Source organism: Diabrotica virgifera, chromosome 1, assembly GCF_917563875.1.
Source record: "Diabrotica virgifera virgifera chromosome 1, PGI_DIABVI_V3a".
NCBI classification, from domain to species: Eukaryota; Metazoa; Arthropoda; class Insecta; order Coleoptera; family Chrysomelidae; genus Diabrotica; species Diabrotica virgifera.
The window spans coordinates 35,705,760-35,727,753 of NC_065443.1; the positions used below are offsets into that span (position 1 = coordinate 35,705,760).

The 21,994-nt window shown below is 33.1% G+C and overlaps 1 protein-coding gene across 10 annotated transcripts in view; it reads left to right on the top strand.

The window, feature by feature from the left end:
* LOC126883082 (zinc finger protein 585B-like) overlaps positions 1-21,994 on the top strand; it is a 121,754-nt gene that overhangs the window by 16,476 nt on the left and 83,284 nt on the right. The window lies entirely within an intron of this gene.

Consider the following 21,994-nt stretch of genomic DNA (forward strand, 5'->3'; position numbering starts at 1 on the left):
ATTTGAATCTTGATTTTGTCACTTTTTTAATTTCATAATAATCATTTTTAATCGAGTTATGAAGCCTTGAAAATGGCTATTTTCGCATTTTTCAAATTTTTAATCGCGTATAACTCGACAACAGTCAAGTTTAAAGAAAAATGACCAAAGACCTTTTTTACTCACAATGATCCAAATTATCTAAAAAAAAAATGTGGGAAATGAAAAAATTATTTTTGTGAATTTGTTTAAAAAAAATGTTTAAAAAATTTTTCGACCACGGCACCGCCCAGCACCCTGTGGATATGTTATAAAGACCTCTTTTTGAGTAAGTTTGTGCAAAAAAATCGAATCGAATTAGTTCCGCTAACGGGGGCGACGATACAGTTGGACTATACCGCTAATTGTTAATAACTAAAAATAACAGCTTTGTAATAAAATAATGACAAAAATATCTTCAGGACGCTGAAGAAGGTATTTGAATCTTGATCTTGTCACTTTTTTAATTTCATAATAATAATTTTTAATCGAGTTATGAAGCCTTGAAAATGGCCATTTTCGCATTTTTCAAATTTTTAATCGCGTATAACTCGACAACAGTCAAGTTTAGAGAAAAATGACCAAAGACCTTTTTTAATCACAATGATCCAAATTATCTAAAAAAAAATATGGGAAATGAAAAAATTATTTTTGTGAATTTGTTTAAAAAAAAATGTTTAAAAAATTTTTCGACCACGGCACTGCCCAGCACCCTGTGGATATGTTATAAAGACCTCTTTTTGAGTAAGTTTGTGCAAAAAAATCGAATCGAAATAGTTCCGCTAACGGGGGCGACGATACAGTTGGACTATACCGCTAATTGTTAATAACTAAAAATAACAGCTTTGTAATAAAATAGTGACAAAAATCTCTTCAGGACGCTGAAGAAGGTATTTGTATCTTGATTTTGTCACTTTTTGAATTTCATAATAATCGTTTTTAATCGAGTTATGAAGCCTTGAAAATGGCTATTTTCGCATTTTTCAAATTTTTAATCGCGTATAACTCGACAACAGTCAGTTTTAGAGAAAAATGAGAGGAAACCTTTTTTGCTCAGAATGACCCAAATTATCTAAAAAAAAAATTGTTGGAAATAAAAAAATTATTTTTGTGAATTTGTTTAAAAAAAATTGTTTAAAAAATGTTTCGATCACGGCACCGCCCGGCACCCTGTGGATATGTTAAAAAGACCTCTTTTTGAGTAAGTTTGTGCAAAAAAATCGAATCGGAATAATTGCGCTAGCGGGGGCGACGATACTGCCCGGTCTATTATACTAGGAACACAAAATAGTATGTAATGTGTACATATGTGTACGATTTTAAGAGTAATGATTAAATGATAATTGTTTAATGACTGATAACTTGCTTGGTAGTCGATCCAACATAAATTGGATAATGATAGAAAAAGTGATATGATAATTATAGAAATACTGTTGTTTTTATCTGATTGAAAATGAGACTAGAGTAACTTGATGAAACTGAGTCCTCCAGAGACCTGACATCAAATTGGTTAAAAATGAAATGATTGTAAAATATGGGGGGGGGGGAGTAGGAAGGTATGAGAAGTCTGACAGAGTATGTTGTGATATTGGACCATGGAAGATGTGTAGTGTGTTGTTATGAAATGAATCTAATCTATAAGCTATGAGATGAGCCTAAGAAGACAGGTGGCTGGAATGAGACTCAATTCTGATAGATGTGGTTGTATATGTGATGTAGGAGCTAAATTTTGGAAAAGTAAAGCTGGTGTGAAATAATGAGAATGTAGGAGGATGAAGTACAAATGAATATTAGAGAGTTAAAGTAAGATGTTGCTTATCGACAATTGGGAGTGAAATAGATGTAAGTGGTAGTCATGAATGGTGTAGCAAAGAAGAGAAAATTATATATGATGTGGTTTATGAAAAAAGTTAACGGTGTAGGGGTTGAAAATCTCGGTTAAATGACACATGGCGATTGATACAATTAGGACTTCTCTGCTTCTCTGTAACTATTTCTAAGTCTTCATACAGGTCCAATTTTAGGAACTTTTTTTGTGAAATATTATGTAATAACGAGACATCTTCTGGGATATTAAGGGTATGTTTGTTTTGTACAAGATGTTGTGAGAAAGTAGAAGTGTTTTCTCTTTTGGTGTGCTCTAAGGAGCGTGAAGATAGGGATCTACAGGCCCTACCTATATATGTAGCGTCACAATCAGAACATTGTAATCTATACACACCACTACGATCCATGTAGTTGATTGGGTCTTTGGAATTGGTAAGACACTGTCCCAGATTGTTGGGTACTTTGAAAGAAATATGAGTATTATCAACTTCTCTTTTAAGAATATATCTAATGTCTCCAGAAAGACGTTCATGAAGGTATGGTAAGGAAGCATATGAGGGTTTGATGGTCAAGTCTCTAGGGAAAGCAGTCTCTCTCAAGACTCTAAGGTGTCTCTTTTGAATAAGTTTGTAGACAAGATTAGGATCGTAATCGTTGTTAAACGCTATTTGACGAAGAATATTAAGTTCTTTGTCATAGTTTGATGGTGATAAAGGAATAGTTTCAAGTCTATGGATATAACTATGGAAAGCTGCATATTTATGCGACATAGGGTGATTAGAAGATAAAGGTATGACATGATCAGTCTGTGTTGGTTTCCTATAGATACTGAAATCGAAATGGTCGTCTACCCCTACACCGTCAACTTTTTTCATAAACCACATCAGATACAATTTTCTCTTCTTTGCTACACCATTCATGACTACCACTTACATCTATTTCACTCCCAATTGTCGATAAGCAACATCTTTCTTTAACTCTCTAATATTCATTTGTACTTCATCCTCCTACATTCTCATTATTTCACACCAGCTTTACTTTTCCAAAATTTAGCTCCTACATCACATATACAACCACATCTATCAGAATTGAGTCTCATTCCAGCCACCTGTCTTCTTAGCCTCATCTCATAGCTTATAGATTAGATAACTCTCATTTCATAACAACACACTACACATCTTCCATGGTCCAATATCACAACATACTCTGTCAGACTTCTCATACCTTCCTACTTCCCCCCATATTTTACAATCATTTCATTTTTAACCAATTTGATGTCAGGTCTCTGGAGGACTCAGTTTTATCAAGTTACTCTAGTCTCATTTTCAATCAGATAAAAACAAAACAGTATTTCTATAATTATCATATCACTTTTTCCATCATTTTCTAATTTATGTTGGATCGACTACCAAGCAAGTTATCAGTCATTAAACAATTATCATTTAATCATTACTCTTAAAATCGTACACATATGTACACGTTACATACTATTTTGTGTTCCTAGTATAAGGCCTTTACCATTATTTGTCTAATTGTATTGATAATTTCATACCACTAATACAACACCTATTGGTATTGTTGACTGCATAACTTCCTGTAACGTAAACATTTTATTTCCCTATTTGAATACTTAATTAATGCATTATTTCAAGGGCAAAATTTTTCATATTTTGTGAACATCTTTTATTTTTAATATTTGTAAATTTGATACTGTTTTTTATCTTAAAACATTCAAAATAATCTTTAACGTTGTGGCTGAAGTAATATTACAACTAGGTTACATTGACAGTTCTTAATGTCATTTTGGGTTGCTCTTGAATTTAGTTGTCAGTTGGCCATTCAGTGGCGGCTCGTGGCTTTAGGGACAGGGTCGGCAAGGTTTTGTCTCCAAAGGCTTCAATTTCATAGGAGACCTTTGGTTTTTGTTTTTTTTTTTATTTTTTTTTTTGTTTTTTTCCTATAAATTTAGAAGTTATACCTGTTTATAAATTAATTCTAGTCTATGTTGTTTCGAAGTAGCAAAATGGGTTATAACGTAATTGTAAAATTTATTATTGTTTTGGAGGGATTTTAAAAGTTTTTTTTCTATCGACATTTGAGACAAGTTTGACATTATCTCCTGTTTCATGGTGTTTCGACAATAAGCTTTGACTCTTTTGAGACAAGAGAAATCCCGTTCATTTGAGACAGAATTTGCCCACATTAATTTTTGAACAGTTTGTTGTACCTAATGAATTGCAGTATATAAAATCATACATAGTCTGTAACTTATCCCACTGTTAAACTGTTAATCCATTTTCTTATTTTATTTGATTAAAAAATGATGGATAATTTTTAATGAACTTGTCTAATAGATATTTTGAAAATTCTTTGGCATAACTTTTAAATTTTGAATAGTCAAAGAGGTCAATGACTTATAACAGTGAGTAAATAATAGTTTTGCCTGTTGCAATTGTTTTAACGTTTGTCCGGAGACTATACAATTCACTGGACATCAAAACAGCCCCGTCATAAATTTGCCTTACCAATTTATTTTTGATATCAAAAAATTTTAATCTGTCCTTTAAATTAAAACACCAAAAATATATTCTGTCTTATGGCTTCTACTCACGTCTGAAAACCTAACAACCTCTCATAAATATTAGACGTAACGCATATCGAAGAACAATAATTATTCATACTTGTGAATGACATGTTACCTCTATCAGTAGTTTCGTCTACTTCTACCGAAAAGGATCAAAATGTAACTACTAATTGATTCTTTCATTCTGTGCTGTTTTAGGTACGCCGCTATATTCTTCGAGTCAGAAAATAAATTAGAAAACTCCAGATCGTATTTGTTAAACAATTTTATTTGTTCTCTATAATTAACTTGATTTAACGAATGCTCCGATACATCCTGTCCGGTACATCCCATGGTAATTCCTAACAACTTAAAAGAATTACAATATCAATAATAATTAAACGACGTAAAACTACTTACCTATTTCATAATTTTATCCCGGGCGCGCAAGCAAGGCAATACGTGGCTACGTAAGTGCCTTTCTGCCGTTTGCAGATCACCGCTCGGCAGAGGTACCCGCTGCCGTACTTGCCATTCAAATAAATACAGGGAATGTATAATTGGTTGCCTGTCGGCTAATATTCCATAGCTCCTTATTATAAGCAAATCTTCGATCTGGGGACGGCATGCCGATGCCGAGCCGGGCTTTATAATAAGAATTCACACAACACACAATCGCAATCGGGTGCGGGTGCATGGCTATAGGATCATTAATTTGAAAAGTCTCTTACGCACAGCGCACAGGGATCACTTAACTAACGTATCGGGATCGAATTCTTTTAAAAAAACAATGAATAAAATTTAGTCTGTATTATCTCAGATATATTTTTTATTTCACAGAAACGAATATCATCAACTCCGATTAAATCAAATATTTAAAAAATATATATGTCCATAAATGTGTGGGTCGGCACTGCCGACCCTGACGAGCCGCCACTGTGGCCATTGAAATCCAATATGTGAGGTTTTCTCCAAAAAAATTTCCAACCACGTGGGGAGAGTCCTGTGTTGCCCTGGGTAACATCCAGGTTTATCTATAACATCCGATGAATTTTATATAAATATGTAAAATAACTTTTTGATTTACATTTAAAGGGTTTTACCCTATACATTTTGGTGGCTCAGGCATGCAAATTTTGTAAGTATGGCCTCTTGTTCTTGAAAACCTCTGTCAATTTTAACTTTTATCTCATTTAATTAGGTTATACTTAATTTTAGGGCTTTTAAACACTGATGATGGATTCCTTAATCCGAAAACGTTTTGTATTGTGACCCTTATTTAGGGTATTTTAATATATACCTTTTACAAAAAACTTGGTATTTTTTAGTAAATGTATTATTTATTATAATTTTTGGATTTGTCTTTCTCTGTAGTTAAGATAATAAAATATTATGTAGGTATAGCATTTTTATATGTCTATTTGTCACCGTGTTGTGTAATTACATGTAATTATGTATATCTGAAACTTACGTGTCAGTTAAAAGAAGCTCCGTGGTGTAGTTGGTAGAGCGTTGGGTCAGAGATCGGAAGGTCGCGGGTTCCAATCCTGGACGATTCATATTTTTTTTAATTTTTGGTTGTTTCAATAAAAAAATTTTAAAAGTGGTAGATAAGAAAGTTAGTTTAATATTTAAATAAAATACAAATAACCTGTTAAGTAATATTTACTTCGTTGAAATTATATAATAGAAGAATAACTTCTTACGTGCGTACAAAATACACACATTCTTTTTTTAATATGTTATAGCCTTATTCTTTAACAATATCGCTGTGATAATATTGTTGCTGAACAGGTAAATTGTCATTGTATACCGGGTGTACGAATCAAACTGTGTTTTTTTCTTAAAGTTCGCAACACCCTGTGGAATATTCTACCATTTATAAAATACTGAAATTAATGCCCAACTACGGCCTCAGGTTTTCTCAACATTCTGTTTTTTTATTCATTCGTTTATGTTGGATAATACACAAGTTAGGCACTTTAACAACTAGTCATGTTCTTCATCAGTACAGGGTGTTTCTAAATAAGTGCGACAAACTTTAAGGGGTAATTCTGCATGAAAAAAATGATCGTTTGCTTTATAAACATATGTCCGTAAATGCTTCGTTTCCTTGATACGGGATGTTGAATTTTTGCTTACAAACTGACGATTTATTTATTGCCCTAAAACCGGTTGAGATATGCAAATGAAATTTGGTAGGTTTTAAGAGATAGTTATTGCGCATTTTTTGAGATGCAATTAAGAATTTTATATTCACCATTGGCGCGCATACGGGTAATATGACCGATCAAGTTACCCGTATGCACACCAATGGTGAATATAAAATTCTTAACTGTATGTCAAAAAATGTTGAATTACTACGTCTTAAAACCCACCAAATGTCATTTACATATCTCAACCGGTTTTAAAGCAATAAATAAATCGTCAGTTTGTAAGACAAAATTCAACATCCCGTATCTTGGAAACGAAGCATTTGCGGACATACGATTATAAAGCAAACGGCCATTATTTTTTAATGCAGAATTACCCGTTAAAGTTTGTCGCACTTATTTTTAAACACCCTGTACTGGTGAAGAACATGGCTACTTGTTAAAGTACCTAACTTTTGTATTTATGTCTAACATAAGAGAATGAATCAGAAATCAGAATGTTAAGAAAACCTGTGGCTATAGTTGGGTTTAATTTCAGTATTTTATAAATGCTATAATATTCCACAGGGTGTTGCGAACTTTGAGAAAAAACACAGTTTGATTCGTACACCCGGTATACAATAAAAATTTACCTGTTTACCAACAATATTATTACAGCGATATTGTTAAAGAATAAGGCTATAATATATTAAAAAATTACTTAAATCGGACAAAGGTTCGGTCTTCTTCTTCATGTACCATATCCTTTCAGAACGTTGGTTACCATCATAGCTATCTTAATTTTATTCACTCCCACCTTAAATAGCATGCTTGTACCAATCTCGCAATCTCTTCAACCATGAGGTTCTTCTTCGTCCTGGACTGCGTTTGCCTGGCATTTTTCCTTGCATGATAATTTGTAGCAACCTATATTTGGGACCTCTCATTACATGTCCGAAGTACTTCAGCTTTCTCTCCTTGATGCTTTTTATGATCTCAGTAGTCTTGCTGCGACGTTCTAGTATTGTGGAGTTTCGAATCTTCTCCACAAAGGAAACTTTTAAAATTCTTTTATAGCACCACATTTCGAAAGCCTCAAGGCGATTTAGATCGATTTTATTCACAGTCCAGGACTCGACGCCATAAAGTAAGACCGAGAACACGTAGCAGCGAAGTAGGCGGATCCTCAATGCCAATTTTAGGTCTCTGTTACATAACACCTTGGACATCCTTCTAAAAGCGGCTCTAGCCTGCTCTATCCTAGATCTAATTGCGCCGTGACTTTCTGCGTTACAATTTAGTTGCTGTCCAAGGTAAACGATTTTATCAACTTGCTCAAGTTTGGTATTATTTACATATATAGACGGTTTTATACGCTGCTGTTTACTTATTACGAGTATTTTGGTTTTCCGTATGTTCAGATCCAGACCTGTCTCCTTACAACTCTGAACGACACTATCAAGTAGTGTTTGCAGATCTTCTAGATTAGAAGCTAGGAGTACTGTATCGTTCGCATATCGCAAATTATTGATGACTTCACCATTCACAAGTATTCCTTCTTGTTTTTCAGAAAGAACTTTTCTGAAAATTCTTTCGGAGTAAACGTTGAAAAGCAGTGGTGACAAGAGGCATCTCTGCCGTACTCCTCTTTTAATATTAAGAGCCTGTGATTCCACACCATCTACTAAAACTGATGTTGTTTGATTCCAATATAAATTTGCAATTATTCGAACATCTCTGCCGTCCAAGCCTATGTCTTTTAGAGCTTCGATCAATATAGAGTGCTTAACACGATCAAATGCCTTTTGGAAGTCAATAAAACAACAGTATATGTCTACAGATATATCTCGACATCTTTGAGCAAGTACGTTCATTCCAAAAAATGCCTCTCTCGTTCCAAACCGGTTACGGAAACCAAACTGTGTGTCATCCAGGTATTCCTCGCATTTATTGTAGATACGACCATGTATTACCTTCAGAAACATTTTCAATAAATGGTTTAACAAACTGATGGTTCTGAAAGGTTCGATACGAGACATAAAAAATTACCCGTTTTTTGGGGTGCCCGTTTTCTCTGACGCGCAGTGTATTTTGTTCGCTTTAAATAATTTTTTTGCACTATTGATTTTTTTCTTGTCTCGTTCCGATATCTTATACAGGGTGTAACGAAAATACAGGTCATAAATTTAATCACATATTCTGAGACCAAAAATAGTTTGATTGAACCTAACTTACCTTAGTACAAATGTGCATATAAAAAAAGTTACAACCCTTTGAAGTTACAAAATGAAAATCGATTTTTTCCAATATATCGAAAACTACGAAAAGCCCCAGATACAAAGTTTACTACTTTTTAAACAATTAGAATAATTGAAATAAAAATATAATAAACAATATTTTAAATCTAAGACTTTTCGTTAATAAACTGCTTTCTGGCTGCATCCCATATCTCCGGATTTTACAATATATAATCACGTAGACACGACGAAAATAGGAGAAAGCAAATAGAGGACACTTAGGCCACGCATTTACCTTCTCTTCGTCTAGGAAAAGGACCGAAAGACAGTTTCTAAATACTCAAAAACTGAGTAAAATGAAAAAGATAAAAAAGGGTTCAAGGCAGGTTTTGTTTATATTCGATTCAGAGTTGGACTGCCATCTCCATATAGCAACTATTTCAGCATCCTTATGCATCATCAGTGAAGTTTATGCAGTCACAACTCTGAAGGGAATATAAACATTCTGCCTCTTTTAAGGCAAACCATCGCGATGCAATGAACCCACCTTTTGAGTCGCTAGATTGCGTCTCAAAAGGTGGGTTCATTGCATCGCGATGGTTTGCCTTAAAAGAGGCAGAATGTTTATATTCCCTTCAGAGTTGTGACTGCATAAACTTCACTGATGATGCATAAGGATGCTGAAATAGTTGCTATATGGAGATGGTAGTCCAACTCTGAATCGAATATAAACAAAACCTGCCTGAACCCTTTTTTATCTTTTTCATTTTACTCAGTTTTTGAGTATTTAGAAACTGTCTTTCGGTCCTTTTCCTAGACGAAGAGAAGGTAAACGCGTGGCCTAAGTGTCCTCTATTTGCTTTCTCCTATTTTCGTCGTCTCTACGTGATTATATATTGTAAAATCCGGAGATATGGGATGCAGCCAGAAAGCAATTTATTAACGAAAAGTCTTAGATTTAAAATATTGTTTATAATATTTTTATTTCAATTATTCTAATTGTTTAAAAAGTAGTAAACTTTGTATCTGGGGCTTTTCGTTGTTTTCCTCGTAATACGAGAGATGTCGCTAGATTGCGTCTCAAAAGGTGGGTTCATTGCATCGCGATGGTTTGACTTAAAAGAGGCAGAATGTTTATATTCCCTTCAGAGTTGTGACTGCATAAACTTCACTGATGATGCATAAGGATGCTGAAATAGTTGCTATATGGAGATGGTAGTCCAACTCTGAATCGAATATAAACAAAACCTGCCTTGAACCCTTTTTTATCTTTTTCATTTTACTCAGTTTTTGAGTATTTAGAAACTGTCTTTCGGTCCTTTTCCTAGACGAAGAGAAGGTAAATGCGTGGCCTAAGTGTCCTCTATTTGCTTTCTCCTATTTTCGTCGTCTCTACGTGATTATATATTGTAAAATCCGGAGATATGGGATGCAGCCAGAAAGCAGTTTATTAACGAAAAGTCTTAGATTTAAAATATTGTTTATTATATTTTTATTTCAATTATTCTAATTGTTTAAAAAGTAGTAAACTTTGTATCTGGGGCTTTTCGTTGTTTTCCTCGTAATACGAGAGATGTCGCTAGATTGCGTCTCAAAAGGTGGGTTCATTGCATCGCGATGGTTTGCCTTAAAAGAGGCAGAATGTTTATATTCCCTTCAGAGTTGTGACTGCATAAACTTCACTGATGATGCATAAGGATGCTGAAATAGTTGCTATATGGAGATGGTAGTCCAACTCTGAATCGAATATAAACAAAACCTGCCTGAACCCTTTTTTATCTTTTTCATTTTACTCAGTTTTTGAGTATTTAGAAACTGTCTTTCGGTCCTTTTCCTAGACGAAGAGAAGGTAAATGCGTGGCCCTAAGTGTCCTCTATTTGCTTTCTCCTATTTTCGTCGTCTCTACGTGATTATATATTGTAAAATCCGGAGATATGGGATGCAGCCAGAAAGCAGTTTATTAACGAAAAGTCTTAGATTTAAAATATTGTTTATTATATTTTTATTTCAATTATTCTAATTGTTTAAAAAGTAGTAAACTTTGTATCTGGGGCTTTTCGTTGTTTTCCTCGTAATACGAGAGATGTCGCTAGATTGCGTCTCAAAAGGTGGGTTCATTGCATCGCGATGGTTTGACTTAAAAGAGGCAGAATGTTTATATTCCCTTCAGAGTTGTGACTGCATAAACTTCACTGATGATGCATAAGGATGCTGAAATAGTTGCTATATGGAGATGGTAGTCCAACTCTGAATCGAATATAAACAAAACCTGCCTTGAACCCTTTTTTATCTTTTTCATTTTACTCAGTTTTTGAGTATTTAGAAACTGTCTTTCGGTCCTTTTCCTAGACGAAGAGAAGGTAAATGCGTGGCCTAAGTGTCCTCTATTTGCTTTCTCCTATTTTCGTCGTCTCTACGTGATTATATATTGTAAAATCCGGAGATATGGGATGCAGCCAGAAAGCAGTTTATTAACGAAAAGTCTTAGATTTAAAATATTGTTTATTATATTTTTATTTCAATTATTCTAATTGTTTAAAAAGTAGTAAACTTTGTATCTGGGGCTTTTCGTTGTTTTCCTCGTAATACGAGAGATGTCGCTAGATTGCGTCTCAAAAGGTGGGTTCATTGCATCGCGATGGTTTGCCTTAAAAGAGGCAGAATGTTTATATTCCCTTCAGAGTTGTGACTGCATAAACTTCACTGATGATGCATAAGGATGCTGAAATAGTTGCTATATGGAGATGGTAGTCCAACTCTGAATCGAATATAAACAAAACCTGCCTGAACCCTTTTTTATCTTTTTCATTTTACTCAGTTTTTGAGTATTTAGAAACTGTCTTTCGGTCCTTTTCCTAGACGAAGAGAAGGTAAATGCGTGGCCCTAAGTGTCCTCTATTTGCTTTCTCCTATTTTCGTCGTCTCTACGTGATTATATATTGTAAAATCCGGAGATATGGGATGCAGCCAGAAAGCAGTTTATTAACGAAAAGTCTTAGATTTAAAATATTGTTTATTATATTCTTATTTCAATTATTCTAATTGTTTAAAAAGTAGTAAACTTTGTATCTGGGGCTTTTCGTTGTTTTCCTCGTAATACGAGAGATGTCGCTAGATTGCGTCTCAAAAGGTGGGTTCATTGCATCGCGATGGTTTGACTTAAAAGAGGCAGAATGTTTATATTCCCTTCAGAGTTGTGACTGCATAAACTTCACTGATGATGCATAAGGATGCTGAAATAGTTGCTATATGGAGATGGTAGTCCAACTCTGAATCGAATATAAACAAAACCTGCCTTGAACCCTTTTTTATCTTTTTCATTTTACTCAGTTTTTGAGTATTTAGAAACTGTCTTTCGGTCCTTTTCCTAGACGAAGAGAAGGTAAATGCGTGGCCTAAGTGTCCTCTATTTGCTTTCTCCTATTTTCGTCGTCTCTACGTGATTATATATTGTAAAATCCGGAGATATGGGATGCAGCCAGAAAGCAGTTTATTAACGAAAAGTCTTAGATTTAAAATATTGTTTATTATATTTTTATTTCAATTATTCTAATTGTTTAAAAAGTAGTAAACTTTGTATCTGGGGCTTTTCGTTGTTTTCCTCGTAATACGAGAGATGTCGCTAGATTGCGTCTCAAAAGGTGGGTTCATTGCATCGCGATGGTTTGCCTTAAAAGAGGCAGAATGTTTATATTCCCTTCAGAGTTGTGACTGCATAAACTTCACTGATGATGCATAAGGATGCTGAAATAGTTGCTATATGGAGATGGTAGTCCAACTCTGAAACGAATATAAACAAAACCTGCCTTAAACCCTTTTTTATATCGAAAACTATTAAAGATTTTTTATTGAAAATGGACACATGGCATTTTTATGACAGTAGCATCTTAAGTAAAAATTATAGTGAAATTTGGACACCCTATAAAAATTTTATGGGGGTTTAGTTCCTTAAACCCCCCCCCCAAACTTTTGTGTACGTTCCAATTAAATTGTTATTGTAGTACCATTACTTAAACACAATATTTTTAAAACTTTTTTGGCTCTTAGTACTTTTTCGAAAATTCAGTTTTTATCGAGATATTTTGAATATTTGTCAAATCCACCACATATTTGTATATGGTTAAGTACGATTATGGAGACTTGGTAAAAATAGGAAAATTTATGTATGATTTACATTTTTAGGTATATTTTGAACCGTATTAAAAAAGAAGCCATATCTCGATAAAAGTTGCCTTCTCGAAAAAATACAAAGAGGCAAAAAAGCTTTAAAAACATTTTGTTTAACTAATGGTATCGCAGTAATAGTTTAATTGGAGCGTACACAAACATTTGGGGGGTTTAAAGGAACAAACCCCCCATAAAATTTGTATGTAAACATATTAAAAAAGAGGCCGCAACTCGATAAAAACTGCCTTATCGAAAAAATACTAAGAGCCAAAAAAGTTTTAAAAATATTGAATTTAACTAATGGTACCACAATAATAATTTAATTGGAACGTGCAGAAAAGTTTGGGGGATTTTAAGGGAACAAAACCCCCATAAAATTTTTATGGGGAGCACAAAGTTCACTATAATTTTTCTGTAAGATGCTCCTGCCGTAAGAATGCCACATATCCATTTTCAATAAAAGATCTCTACTAGTTTTCGATATATTCGAAAAAATCGATTTTCATTTTGTAACTTCAAAGGGCTATAACTTTTTTTATGTGCATATTTGTACTAAGGTAAGTTAGGTTCATTCGAACTATTTTTGGTCCCAGAATATGTGATTTAATTTATGACCTATATTTTTGTTACACCCTGTATATAAGGTGTAGGCACCATAAGCACAGTATAATACTAAAGAATCAGTAGGGTCACTCCGCGAAAATCCTTTGTTCTCTATGTTCCATTTTGGTTACGGCACATCAAAAATTTTAGTCCTTCGGGCAGATGAATGACGGCTAACGGCGCACATACGTCGATTTAATGGATTTACGCGGCCAAAATTATTTTACAGCATATTTCTACTAAAATTGGTACAAATCAAAGAAAAATATTGCTTTTTGAAAATTGACTTGTATTTTTCATAGAAAAAATCAAAATTTAAAATAAATACAAAATATGCGGGTTTTTACTAATACTTCAGTCGGTATCTGACATATCGGACTCAGTATTTGGGTCACCCGGTAGGTAATAGCATTTGAATTGTTTCAAAGAAAAATTACCCTGGTTTGGCCCTTTTCTCTACACGTCTTGCTGCTTAAAATTGTTAATAGTGGGTCAGAAGTTAAAAGAAGTTTAATTTCCTGTAAGCATCTCTGTATTTCCCTGTACTAGCTGGGATCTCTGAGATCTCTAGTATTTTTGAAGCATTCCTTTTTCTTTCTTCTTCTTCTTAGGGTGCCTGTCCGTTCCGAACGTTGGCGATCATTCTGGCTATGATGACTTTGTTAGTTGCTATACGGAATAGTTGTGTTGAGGTCTTTCTATAACATGCTCTCAGGTTAGCAAGCCAGGATATTCTTCTTCGTCCTGGGGCCCTTTTTCCTTCAATTTTACCTTGTAAAATGCACTGGAGTAGCTCGTATCTGCCTTGATTTCTCATTATATGCCCTAAGTACTGCAGCTTACGGCCCTTCACGATGTTGACTAAATCTGCGGTTGTGTTCATCCTCCGTAGTACTTCTTCATTGGTGACTTTGTCTGTCCATGGTATCTTCAGGATCCTTCTGTACAACCATAGCTCAAAAGCTTGAAGTTTCGATAGAGTTTCCACCTTCAATGTCCACGTTTCTACTCCGTATAAAAGCACTGAGTACACGTAACATTTAAGGGGCCTAATTTTGGTTTTTAGAGTGATGTCGTGGCTCTTGAACACAGAGCTCATAGTCAAGAATGCACTCTTTGCCTTTCCGATGCGACATTTAATCTCTTGAGTATTGTCCCACGACTCATTGATTATAGTGCCCAAATAGTTGTATTGTGAGACACGTTCAATTCTCACTTGGTTCACATACAGATTTACTCTAGTTATGTTTTGCTTGCTGATGATCATTAGCTCGGTTTTGCTGGTGTTTATATCTAGTCCATATGTTCTACTGGTTTCAGTTATTTTATTCATTAAGTTTTGCAGCCCTTCTATGGTATTGGAAAACACTATTGTATCATCTGCATATCGCAGGTTACTGAGCTTGACTCCATTTATTGAGATGCCTTCATCAATATATTTTAGAGCCTCTTCAAAAATGTGCTCTAAGTACAGATTGAATATCCGGTGAAATTAAGCATCCCTGTCTCACTCCCCTTAAGATTTTGACCTGATCTGTATATTCTCCATCTATTCGGAGCACTGCTGATTGATTCCAATACAGGTTAGCTATTATTTTCAGGTCTCTTCCGTCAATCCCTGTCCTCTTCAGCACTTCCATCATTTGTTCATGTCGGACTCTATCGAAAGCCTTTTTGTGGTCAATCAGGCATGTAAAAACATCACAGCTGACATCTCTACATTTCTGAAACAACACCTGCACACTAAATAAAGCCTCCCTCGTACCAACGGCGTTCACAAATCCAAACTGATTGGGCGCAATTTGTTCTTCGCATTTTCGGTAAATTCTATTATGGATTACTTTTAAAAACAGCTTGAGAAGATGGCTCATTGGGCTTATGGTCCTATAGTCTTCACAAACTTTTGCTCCTGGTTTTTTGGGCAACGGTACAAACTCAGATTTGAGCCACTCTGCTGGTATTTTTCCTGCTTTGTATATGTCATTAAATATTTCAGTTATTATTTTTATTTGTGCTCCATCTAATAGCTTTAGCAGTTCTGCAGGTATTTCATCAAGTCCCGGCGCCTTTCCATCCCTCATTTGTCTGATGGCTGTGGTTACTTCTTCTGGTAGGATTTCGGGACCTGAATTATCTTCAATGGTGGGTTCTTTCTCTTCAAGCAAAAAACGTATTTTTCTTTGTTTTTCTTCTTATCATCCTTTCACTGGAGCCCTCAAATAATTTAGGAAGACGGCCTTTTTCCATTTACTTGTTTTCTACCAGTTTGTTCCATCTGACCAATCTTTATTTATTTGTAGAAATACCGCATCTTTTCGTGAGTCTTTAGCCATTTCTCTATCATCAAGATATAAGAGGTCAATAAGTTAATTTCTAAATTTTTAATTTGTCCTCTAGGTTAGGAAAATCTTGTAGCTCCATTTGGTCGCAAATATTTTAGACCAGGAAGGATCTGTTTTGAGGTGGATGTGAGAGGTGGCATTCGGATTTTTGCAGATAAAATTAGGTGACAACTTCGGTAATTATAATTGACTTATGCTCCTTCTCAAATATACCCGGAACATTAATAAAAAAAATTAAAATGTCTAAAAATTTCGAAAAACATCCATTTTTTCAACTTTCATTGCTTATAAATTTAAAACGAGTCATTTTGGAACAAGGTCGTACAGAAATAAAATAAAGATAATTGAATTTTGTATGACATACAACTGGTTTAAAATGTCCTTAATTATTACCCTTTCTGCAAAATAGCAATAAATACAAAATAAGGGGGCAAAATAAGCCTGTTTTTATTCAATGTTTTTATTCGTTTAAGAAATTCTTACAACATACTTAATCCGTCCACCAAATTTCATTCAAATCGACATGATAGATTTTGAATAATAATTTTGCAATCTAAATTTTTTTAAAAAAGTTTAAATTTTTTAAAAACTTTCTGAACAAAAAGTACATTTTTAGAAGTTTGCTTATTTTTTTACATATCAAAAGGCCCTCTACCTATCTAATACACTTTACAGAATTAAAATCGGATTATTTAAGCGGATTCAGCACTGTTTTAAAGTTATAAACAATTTTTTGGCTTATAAACAAATATAGTGAGGACGTTTGAGTTGGAATAAATTCATTTTCTCAAGAATGAGCGACTCTGGAGATAAATCCCGAAACTGGTCGATTTTTATATTTAAATTGTAATTTTTTGGCATATATATCATACTAGTGACGTCATCCATCTGGGTGTGATGATGTAATCGATGATTTTTTTAAATGAGAATAGGGGTCGTGTGCTAGCTTATTCGGAAGGATATTTAATTCTCTATTCATTAATATAGACATAATTATTTATACAGGGTGCCCAAAAATTTTTTGAAGTGAAAACTTCTTTAGGGACCTTGTGCGATTTTTGGATAGGGGAAAAAGCATTGAATTCGCGACCGTCATCGCGACCGTCATCGCGACCGTTATCGCGACCGTTATCGCGACCGTCATCGCGACCGTTATCGCGACCGTCATCGCGACCGTCATTGCGACCGTCATCGCTTATGCTATATATTATTTGTATGTATATATAAATTGTATAGAGGTATTTAAATTTAAAATAAATGTAAAACCTATTTTAGGATGGGAAAAAGGATTTATTTCGCGACCGTCATCTCTTCGGCGAAATAAATTTTGTACGTATCTATATTATGTGTATGTATTATTGTGTTTTCAATTTATCAATCAAAGGCAAAATGAAAATTAAATTATTTTTTTTTTAAATAACGCGGGCACATAAATTTGATACACCCTGTATATTGATCTGTAAATATTTATTAGAATTTAGTTTGGATGTAAGTGGATTTCTATTTTGATGAGTTTTTCGATCTCTATTAAAGACTATTAAAGACTTTTGTGAATAATTAAAGTGAAAAGGACGATGTATTTAGTTTTAAAATGTTAAAAGATTGTTTATTACGGGAACTATAGAATCTACTGGTAGAGGTAATTATCATTTTCTAGAAAAATGGTTTAAAAGAAAGTTTGGAATTTTAATATCTTTGTTTCAACCCGAGTAAATGTTGTAGGGTTCCCCGAAAGTAATTAGGATGGTCGGAATAATTTTGAAAATGACTGTTTGTTTGTCGAATGGAAAAGAGAAATGTTTCTGATTCTTGGAAATTTGGAAGGGGAAAAGTGGTTGGAATGATTGAGTGAGTTTGAAAAAGAAGGCAGTATGTTATTGGCATCGCTGAGGAGCAGTTCGACGTTTTCGTGGATAAGTAGTTAGCAAGTACCAGTGGTTGTTTGATAGTGGAGAATAGTGCTGAAAAGTGGAACGAGAGACAGATCAAATTGAGACGAAATACCTCTTTGGTTCTGTATTATTGTGAGAAGGAGAGCAGAGAATTTTTGGAGTTTGTGTGAATCGAGTACTGGTCAAAAGAGGCTTTGGCTCGGTTGGTGCTATAATGTTGATAGTTTTGAAGCTGGAGAGCGGAGAGGGCTTTGATGAGTAGCCTTTAACATAGTCAAGGAGGGAGAGCTGTTTTGGGTCACGAGAAGACATCAGAGTGAGTGAAGCAAAAGGTCAGTCAACTTATGTGAAAGATATTTTTATGTTCGGAAACTAAAATTTTGAGTAAAAAGCGTAGGAATTAAAATTCCAATATTTCAAAAAGTAAATAGGAAGTATAGCTAATCTTGCGAATACATAATTTGGTTTTGTTTATATTGTTGTACCAAAGTCATCGGGAACAAACCGATAAATTGTTTTTTTTTTTAACTAGAATAAATTTAAGTGGTAAAAATTTTATTCGGACATCTGTGTCCACAGGTTTTAGATTTGATAGATTTTTAGAGTATTGATTTTGATAAATAAAAGACAATTCTGTATGTTTATTTTATATTTTTGCTATATTTCTTTTTCCTATTTTATCCCGATTAGGATCAACTAAGAGATACTGAAACCACGAGAGAAGATAAGTATAACGTAAGATAATTTAGACCTTTTGTAATATTATAAAAAGGCACCCTGAGATTTTTTTATTCATTTTTTATGTATGATTTGCGACAATTAAATAATTAATCAAATAAATAATAATTAATATAAAATTAATAAGAAACAGATCATAACAGTATACATAAATTGTATAGAAGTATTTAAATTTAAAATAAATGTAAAACCTATTTTTGGATGGGAAAAAAGGATTTATTTCGCGACCATCATCGCGACCGTCATCTCTTCGACGAAATAATTTTGTACGTATATTTATTGAAGAGAAAACTTCTTTAGGGACGTTGTGCATTTTTTGGATGAGAAAATGTATTAAATTGGCGACCATCATCGCGACCGTCATCGCTTCGAAGAAATAAATTTTTGAAGTGAAAACTTCTTGAGGGACGTTGTTCACTTTTTGGATGAGAAAAAAATATTAAATTGGCGATCGTCATCGCTTCGACGAAATAAATTTATGAAGTGAACATTTCTTTAGGGAGGTTGTGCACTTTTTAGATGGGGAAAAAGTAATAAATTAGCGACCGTCATCGCTTCCATAAGCAAACGGAAGCGAACAATACAAGACTCTGTACTACACACAATACAGTCGCAATCGGAACGATGTTATATGTTATTTAAGAACAGTGAAAACTAAGACCATTGAAAAGATTTTTTTAAATAGTCTTTTAGACTTTTTTAAACAATGTTAAATAAATAAAGGAATACTACAGGTGCCTGTTGGTTCCGATAATCCGAGGAAAGAACGTGGCTCTGCCGCCGGGTGGCATGAGTCATTTTTACTATCGTATAGTTCAAATTACACAAATACACATTATCTCTCAAATATTATATATTACATACATTTTTATTGTTAAAATGTTTGATGAAAATCGGTCCGGGTTATCGGGGGCCGACATATCGGGGTTCCACTGTAACTTAGAAGTACGAATTTAAAGTCTTCTGTTATTTAAAATAATTCAAACGACCCCTGACGTCACATAGTTGAACTTTATGTTTATATTTATATTTATGGTTATGTTTAGGAATATTCTTCTTCTTATTCTTTAGTTTATTGGCCTCCACCTACTTGGGTATTTGGTCAGCTCATGGTCGCGGAATAAGGGAAAAATATTTATATTCTAATGCCATTTATCCTATGTCATTGTAATAATATATACCAGTTTGTTGAGATTGGAGTTTGATACAGTTTTTAAAAGAAAGAAAAGAAGATTTACTATGGAAAATAAAAGAAAACACTATAAGTGTTGATTAGTGCCATTTAGTCAAAGTACAAGTTTTCTATGTAATTAAAATAGTTCTAAAGATCAAACGTATTTTCTACTGACGTTTATAATGTCTAATTTAAAATTATATACAATTTTGTTTACTTTGTTGGTGCAGAATGTAAACACACAACCATATGACGTCACGACGCGTTTTGGGCTAGCTGCTTTAATTTGTAGGGGAGTGCATTTAGATTTTCACTTCGGAAAAAATCAAACAAGATAAAACTTTTTGTAATTTCATTAAGAAATGTTTAATAAACAACATATCAAAAAGTTCTACTCGAGAAGTGGGTGCTTCATTTTTTATTAAACAAATGAACAGCGAAGTTAGATGTTTTTTTAAATAACTCCGAAAATATAATCTTTAGAAAAAAACTGACTTGACCATTGAAAAATTCAGAAAATTTTACAAAAAAAACCTTATATAAAGATTTTTCTAAAATTAAATCTCTAGCTTCTGTATTTTTTTATTTATAACGCTAAAGTCACCCTTCTCACACGCAAGGGTCACTGTAAACTAGCGTTGGAAGAAGTGCACGCTTGAGTTTTTTTAATGTAATTCTTTAACTAATGGATCAAAAAGAATTTTACAAATTGGGCATGAAAGAAGATGAAATAAGCTATCTTATGGTTGTAATAAAAAGAAATAAAATATATGGACATATGTACGGTGTGGGCGGAAAATGAGACTTACATGAATTTTGTTTAAAAATGATTTAAAAATGTGTAACTAATACAATTTTACTTATAAAGCTCTCAAATTTGCACAACTTACCTCTCAATCATCTTACTAAACGATGTTTCATTGTAACTAATACAATTTTACTTATAAAGCTCTCAAATTTGCACAACTTACCTCTCAATCATCTTACTAAACGATGTTTCATTCAAAAAAAATCTCAAAAATTTAATTTAAATAATACGCTGTCTCAAAAAATGTAATTTTTGAAAACTTCGTAGTTCTACAGAATTCCCACCACTTTAAGACGGTATTACTCAAGTTTGAATAAATCTAATACAATTTTTTTGATATTTTTTTAAAGCCTAGGATGTAATCTTTAAAAACACTGAATTATTTTAGTTTAAAAATGAAATAAACAATTTCTTTTTGAGAAACCTAAGAAAGATAACAAAAATGTAATACAACAACCGAAAATTACCAGCTGAAAAAATGTATATACAGAGTGATCAAAACTTTTTTCTGTAAAACTTACCTAAAATTAATTTAATAGTAAGCTTCAACAATAATAAATGGTCAACAAAAAAATTTTTTTAGCTCTTATACAGTATGTCTGCGTAACTTGGAACCTATTGATAACTTTTTTAATATCAGTTTTACGAAAAAAAGTTATTCTTTATAAAATACTCTGCATCGTATATAACATAAGATGCAACCATCAAATATCAAATTTTGTTAATTTTGTACGAGGTATGTCAAAAAATATGAATTTCACTCAAGAGTAAAGTACCTTTATATTTCACAATATCGAAAATTGTGATAAAGAAAAGTTGTTTGGAATTAAAAACTATGTTCCAATATGTAATTATATCCTTCTAATCGAAAATTTGTTTTTTTTTTAATATTGTTTCAAATTAATTATACCAAACATCATTAAATTTTCACTTATTATTTATGATAACTGAGTTATAATTAATTTTATGAAGAAAGTTATTCGTCATAAATAGATGTGCATGGTCTAACACTTAATATGCAAATATAAAATATTATATTTTATCAATATTATACGAGGTATTATGTAAAAAAATTGCATAAAAGTGTAATTGCATATTGACACATCGTTTTTAATTCTGAACAACTTTCCATAATAACAATTTTCAGTATTATGAAAAATATATGCTCTGAGCTTCGCTGGTGTCGCTCCTAGCGGTTACTAATTCAACTTTTACCGGTAATTTTTAAATTTATTATTTAATTGTTATCGCTTAATATTTACAACGCAAAAAAGTAATTAAATTGTAATCGATTGTTTTAAGATTTTTCTAAATCATTTTGACGTTCTATTGATAAAATATCAATTTCTTACTTCGGATACTTTGACAATAATCGTGTAGATGGCGCTAAGATTATAATAGATTATTTATAATTAGATATTACGGAACATTAAAAAAACTTAAATTCAGTATTTAAAACATAAGTATATTTAAGGTAAAAATATATACCACA